This window comes from Macrobrachium rosenbergii, chromosome 4 (genome assembly GCF_040412425.1).
Source record: "Macrobrachium rosenbergii isolate ZJJX-2024 chromosome 4, ASM4041242v1, whole genome shotgun sequence".
NCBI classification, from domain to species: Eukaryota; Metazoa; Arthropoda; class Malacostraca; order Decapoda; family Palaemonidae; genus Macrobrachium; species Macrobrachium rosenbergii.
Window position 1 is genome coordinate 31,117,960 of NC_089744.1, and position 6,349 is coordinate 31,124,308.

The following is a 6,349-nucleotide window of genomic DNA, read 5'->3' on the forward strand; positions in this document are numbered from 1 at the left end:
ACAGAACTGATAACAATTAAGGACAAAACAGAAAATTTGATTTTGTAACGAAGGATTTCTTCCACAAAATATCACATAAGTTGTCAAAGAAATATTGATCAGATATGAAATGTGAAAACTTTCAGTAAGAAATAAAGAAAAACAACAAAAACACATAGAAAATGAGTGCTTTCCTGATTATACACAGCCACGGGAAAAGAAAGGGATTGACTTTAAAAATGAGCCCGCCATTTGCTCACATGGATATCCATTTATAGGCGTAGTTTTACTTCCGCCAAACTATAAACACTTATTTTCCAAGTGCGCTTATTTTAGGTGCTGCTCATTGAGCAAGAACCAGTGATTTCACAAGGACACACTCATCTAACAACACCAACTACACGTTCATGCGTATATATTTATATTTTGCTAGTCAACAAAAATTTTTTTATAGGCAAAATGCTCAGTTTCTGTGCTTATCAACCACTCCTATGATCAAGAATTAACGTGCGTTAACGTGGTTATACTACGATCAAGGTGAAACATTGAATAATATACACATACACACACACACAAATATATACATTCACACACACACACACACACACATATATATATATATATATATATATATATATATATTTATGTATTTACACACACACACACATATGTATATATGTATATATATATATATATATATATATATATATATATATATATATATATATATATATATATATATTAACATAAATATCATGTAAAGAATGGCAAATAGCCTGGGCAATTTTCTGGTGCAAAGGGCGTCAAACCGCCTCTCCGTTCCTTGTGTTCCGCTCTACATTTGTACATTAACCATGTCATATTTGTCATTTGTTATTGTTTCAGATTCTTTATGATCTCATTATATGTATCATTCTACAGCCTATTTGCCGATATATATATCTGCCTTGTACATGTTCTGTAATGCTCTGTATATGTCATTTTTTATGTCTTTCAACAAACACAATTCTGTACGGACACAGCGGGGGGCCGCAGATCCCCCGCTACCTTTCTGTCCGCTTTCTGCATTATAAGTACCTGTCGTGAACAATAAAGGATCAGTCTCACTTCTGACCTTTCTTGAACCTCACACTGGTGACCCTGGGAAGTGACAGGTAGAGCAGTTTTGGCCCAGCCACTAACAGACCAACTATGGCCGCAGCTTACCGTCAGAGAGCCTTCAATGGACTAAACACGGCGTCAAGTTTAGGCCTCTGATAGCTCCTTCCCTGGAAGAAACAGTGCCATTAATGGACAAAATATGGCGTACCCAACAAAGAGAACGTTTTGGCACTACAATCAGCACCATCAACGGACTCAACACGGCGCATTTTCCCACGTTTTGGTGCGTGAGCAGTAAAGATGGCAGAAGATGAAATTCAGTGCGAACCCGCGAGCATTGTCTGTATGCCGCTCTTGGCAACAAAAGCAGACGCAGTCAAACTCCCTCGCTTTTCGCATGAGAACACGGCATCATGGTTCCTGCACACAGAAAAACACTTCTGCATGACGCACATAACAGACAATGCAAGCAAATCCGACATCACCATGGCGGCGCTTCCAGTAAAGGTGTCCAACCGGATCTTCCCGGCTCGATGCGCACAGCAGACGAAGTCATGTACGCAGCATTAAAAGATAAACTAATCAAGACCTACTCAATGCCCATGACAGAAAGAGCAAAGTGCGCACTCGACCTGGCATCCCAGCCCCTCGAAGAAGCATCACCCAGAGAGGCCTGGAACAAACTGCAGGGGCTCATAACATTACCAGGCCAAGACGAGAACGGGAGGATAAGGAAAATCGACCTGGCAATGGCGATATTCCTTCGACGCCTCCCGCAGGCAGTAAGGAGCCAGATAAGGGATGCCGATGCCCTCGACACTGGGACATAAATAGACATTGCCCAGAAGGTACACGGCATCCCAAAGACCCCAGTAATAACGCCCTTTGGGATCTATACATTCTTCTATTCAACCTTCGGATCTCAGAAACGCAGGTGCCACATTCCAGCCACTGATGGACACCATTTTGGGGGACCTGCCCTTCTGCATCTGCTACATCGATGACATTCTGATCTCCTCCAGGTCGCCAAAGGAACACCTTCGACACGTGCGGGCAGTCCTAAAACGTCTACAGGAGAGCGGCCTACTGGTGAGGTTGGACAAGTGCATCTTCGGGAAGGAAAAAATAGATTTCCTCAGGCAGGAAATCTCACCTGCAGGAGTACGTCTGATGGTGTCTAAGGTGAAGGCCATAGAGAAGTTCACAGAACCCCAAAACATCAAGGCCCTGCAGGAGTTTCTGGGGATGATAAATTACTACAGACGGTTCATCCCCAACATTGCCCAAATCATGTACCCACTAACATCAGTCCTGAAGGGAAAGCCAAAGGCGCTGACCTGGGAAGCTCTGCAGCAGAAGATATTCAGCGAAATGAAGGCAGCCCTCGCCAGTGCCACGACTCTGACACACCACAACCCCACAGCCGCCCTCAGGTTAACAATGGATGCCAACAGCATCGCCTGCAGTGCAGTACTAGAGCAGGTGGTGAATGGCACCCCTCAGCCCTTGGCCTTCTTCAGCCGCAAGTTCTCACCAGCTGAAACCCGCTACAGCGCCTTTGACAGGGAACTGCTGGCTATCTACCAGGCCGTAAGGCACTTTAAGTACCTGCTGGAGGGCACCGAATTCACCATCCTGATGGACCACAAACCCCTGGTACACGCCTTCACAAAGCAGGAGACGTATGGTCAGCAAGACAGCAGCAGCACATGACCGTCATCTCAGGTTTCAGCTGCACCATCAAATACATCCCTGGGAGAAAAACCCAGTAGCCGATGCCCTATTGAGAGTAGAAATAAACTCCTCCAGCTCGGCATCGACTATGAAGACCTGGCGAAGGAGCAAGCAGCGGACCCTGAGACGGCAGCCTACAGAACATCACTGACAGCACTGAAGTGGGAAGACGTACCCTTAGGAAACTCCAGAACAACGCTCCTCTGCGACACCAGCACAGGCCGCCCTCGCCCCCTTGTGCCAGCTTTGAGGAGAAAGCAGGCATTCAACCTGATACACGGTCTCTCCCATCCTTCAGGGCACACAACGGTGTGCCTTATGATCAACAAGTTCGTCTGGCACAGTATCAACAAGGACGTACGTTGTTGGGCGAGGAATTGCACAGCATGCCAGACGAGCAAAACATCTCGCCACACGGAATCAGGGATCGGTGAATTTCCCCAAGCACGTTGGCACTTCAGCCATGTCCACGTCGACGTCGTCGGCCCCCTTCCGCAGTCTGGAGGAGCAAGATACCTCCTGATGATTATAGACCGCTCCACCCATTGGCCCAAAGCAACCCCCATGATGGAGGCATCCACAACGTCATGCTCAGAGACCCTTCTCTCCAGCTGGATCAGCTCCTTCAGAGTGCCCGACAGCATCCCCACGGACAAGGGCCCTGCTTTCCTCTCAGAACTCTGGGTCTCCCTGGTACATCTGATGGGCACGAAGCTGCACAGCACAATGGCGTACAACCCCACAGTGAATGGCATGATCGAGAGAGCCCACCGCTCTCTTAAGGCAGCTCTCATGGCACGCTGCACCGACGAGAACTGGAATGCACAGCTCCCCTGGGTCCTCTTGGGTCTTCGCACTGCACCTAAAGCAGATGGCAACGCCTCCCGGTCGAAAAAGTCTATGGGGAAACATTGGTCATGCCCAGAGAATTCTTCCCACTGTCAGCTGGGGGCGCAGATACGCCCCTCCCGAGGTTGAGGGAACTCTCACGGAAGTTCGCTCCCTACCATAGGACCTTCACTGACAGGACCAGCAGATACAACCCACCCACCTTAGACTCCTGCGCCTACGTCTTCGTCAGGGTGGATGCTCGTCGGCCATCCTTAACCAGGCCCTACAGGGGCCCACAGAGTCATCAGGCAGGCGCCTAAAGCATCCCTGCTGGACATCCACGGGCGTGAGGACTGGGTAACGGTCGACAGGCTAAAACCAGCGTTCCTGTTGGACAACGAAATCAACGAGGAGACAGGCAGGCGACCCAGAGTTCCCCCTCAGCAACACTCCACAGGAAAAGCCGCCCCCATGCCGAAAAGTGGTCCAGGACGGCCCAGGAAACAGCCTGCACCAGAACCAGAGGTCGCGCCCACACCCCGCCCGCAGTCCTCGAGAAGTAGGGGCCCACTCCAGTGGCCGCAGCGCCTCCGCGATTGATGTGTCATCCAATAATTTCTCCCATAATTATTGTCTTTGGGGGAGTATTGTAAGGGCGTCAAACCGGCTCTCCGTTCCTTGTGTTTCGCTCTACATTTGTACATTAATCATGTCGTATTTGTCATTTGTTATTGTTTCAGATTCTTAATGCATCTCATTATACCGGTTTTGGTGATACAAAGGAGCATAGAGGATGAGTGTTGAGCTTTGTTACTCGTTGTTTAATTGAAAAAGATTCTACAATCAGTTTCTGTTTTATATGAAAACGCGGTTTTGCTCTTGGGCGTATGTTCTCTGGTGGTTGAGAACTCCTTTGCATCAATTATCGGATGAAATTTTAATAAATTTCAATATTCTGCTTTGCCACTGCTATAGATCTTTCTAATGCCTTTGACCGTGCCTGGCACAAGACACTTTTTGAAAAATTTTCTTCTGATCGACATTCTCTCTCTCTCTCTCTCTCTCTCTCTCTCTCTCTCTCTCTCTCTCTCTCTCCTACCTTCCAGATTTCTAGAGCTAGAGGCGTTCCATAAGAATTTATTCCTTCATTTGCTCAATCTCTCTTCGTCAGTCACAGTCATTCTCTCCTCTCCTATTTATGCTTTTACTGTTGAATCAACTCCCCATATTTCTTTTTCCTTCACCTTCAACCTCTTTCCATTTTCACGCAACCTTCTACTTCTTGTTTTTCATCCATTAAGTCTGATCTTGTGAGCATTCAGGAATGTGTATCCCATAGTTACAACCAGGTCAATGCCTGCAGGTCACAGGTATTGCTCGTGTTTCTGTATTTTCTCTCTTGTATTTTTTATATTTTTTTCTGAATGAAAATTGCTTTGAGTTCTCTTTCAATACGATTTGTGCGTTCACTTGACTTTATACTCGCAGTGAAAAGATCACGTATTTCAAATGGCTAAATTTAATCCGAAAAAAGTTGCGTGTTTTGTTTAGTTGCCATTCTCCATCCTTGTTTGGAAGTAGAGCCATTGCTTTGATTTTAGATGAGGCTCATCCTTTCTTTGCTTTCTTGATAGTGCTGTTTCACTTGTGACTCAGTGATAGCAGACATTGCATCACCTCTAGAGGTTCCTTCTTTTATCATAAGGTGGCAGACCTCTCTCTCTCTCTCTCTGTAGGTAGGCTACTGTTTCTGCCTACAGGTAGGTCTGTTTCCACCAGATTTTCTTGTATCGCCCGTCAGGTCACCTCTCCTCCACATCTGTCTGTGCAAACCACTCGGCTGATTTTCCTATTGCGCCGTTCAGTGAAAGTCTTGTGGGAATGTGTTTAATTAAATGTTGTTTGATTTGGCTTTTTAGAGAGCTAGACACCTTAGAATATTATTTACTGGACATCATTGTTCTCAAATGAAGGAAAGACTCAAACTTATCTCACCCCTTTACATATTGACCTCATTGTGTATGTCTTTCTTAAGTTTGTCTTGAATCTCATCTCTTTAGATATGCAGAGAGAGAGAGAGAGAGAGAGAGAGATGGTACACTTAGATGTATACACCAATGTTCATAACAATTTTCCATTCTTTGTATTCGTTTTGTGCTTCCCATCATTTTGGAAACGTTCGTGACAAGCAGAATTACAAACAATAGTTAATTCAAACTTCTAGAGGAAATAACCACGAAGACATATCGTGTGTTAAGAAACGAATAGATGAGCGTATTAACTTCAGTTCGAAGCTTTGTTTTATTTTTTATTTTATTTTATTTTATTTTATTTTTGTTTTTTGCACCAAATCGAAAAAGTAAAAAATATGCTTCATTTTTTTTTATTGATGGTTCTGCTTTGGGAATTCGTATCAATAGAGTCTAAAACACTGATACCCTATATTCGAATGTTACAAACAATGGTCTTCCAGACCCATTTCCAAGCGCGCGCATCATTTTTTATTTCTATTTTTTTATAATTTAAATTATTTATCTCTGAGCAGCCTTATTAGTAATTAAAAATCTATAAAAAAAGTGCTATGCCTAGAATTTTAACAATCGTTATTTCATTTAGTTAAATTATTTACCATGATAACCTTCGTCTGATTAACGCACCTAAGTAACAAACATTTTCTTTCTTTCTAAAACGACCTTTCTGTAGT